We start from the raw sequence: 966 nt of genomic DNA, 5'->3' as shown, positions 1-966 counted from the left end.
CAAAAATATGTGTGTCTCTCTGTTGTTAGAATAATTTGTGATAGAAAATTAAATGCTATGAAGGTTTTTCATATTCAAAGATGATGAAATGTGCCTATGATAAATCACACTATGAGTATTCTAGAAGAGAGAAGTAATTCTCTAACAACGCTGGGCTCACCCTATTACTTAGGTGATAATCTGTTTCCATAGACTGCAGTGGATATAGTGAGTTTTAACTAATACTTTGGCTCCAGATCTGATTATTTCTGCAGAATAAAAATACCTGCAGTACCAAGTATTCTCTGGTGGTCTCCCAACCAGGTACTGACCTGGCCCACAGTGCTTGGCTTCCAAGATCAGACGAGGTTGGGCATACTCAGTGTGGTTTGACCGCAGGTGATTTTATCCTGCTTTATGATGTCCGGAATCAAGTATTATATATGGGAAGTTCCAGGAACTCATATAAGTCCAGATATTGGTAACACAATGATAAATGTAGATAATATTAGAGAGGACAAATTATAGATGAGTCCTGAATCCTGAGTTCAATTTGACTGATAAGCCTGATGTTGTCCCAAAATTTTCATGTTGCACACAAATTTCAGAATAATAATAATAACAAAAGGCAAAAATTATATTTACGTAGAAGAATCCCATAGAAATCTGGGAAACTTGGTGCGACAACCAGATGTGCGGTTATTGCGAAGATATTGCAGAAAATGGTGCAACCGGCATATGGGTGATAAATTGCTGTTAGGTGCAGGAGTAAAATGCCCCCAGAAATGAAAAAAAAAAAAATTTTATGAAATGAAAAAAATGAAAAACAATGAGAATGCTGTAAGTATTGTGTAAGAGGTGGGTCCTGAAAACGATTTAGGTTTTACTGATAGACCGGACATTGTTCCATTGTAGCAGTGTTTTAACACATATTTCAGGTCAAAGAAATATTGGTATAATGGAAAGGTCACAATGGTGTCTGAGAGA

The 966-nt window shown here is 36.3% G+C and overlaps 1 pseudogene; it reads right to left on the bottom strand.

The window, feature by feature from the left end:
* Positions 1 to 262: 262 nt before the first annotated feature.
* Positions 263 to 380, bottom strand: LOC134937428 (5S ribosomal RNA; annotated as a pseudogene).
* Between the last annotated feature and the right edge of the window lie 586 nt (positions 381 to 966).

This window comes from Pseudophryne corroboree, chromosome 6, assembly GCF_028390025.1.
Source record: "Pseudophryne corroboree isolate aPseCor3 chromosome 6, aPseCor3.hap2, whole genome shotgun sequence".
In the NCBI taxonomy this organism is placed as follows: Eukaryota; Metazoa; Chordata; class Amphibia; order Anura; family Myobatrachidae; genus Pseudophryne; species Pseudophryne corroboree.
The sequence above is the reverse complement of the archived record's forward strand: the minus strand, read 5'-3'. Positions and strand labels throughout refer to the sequence as shown.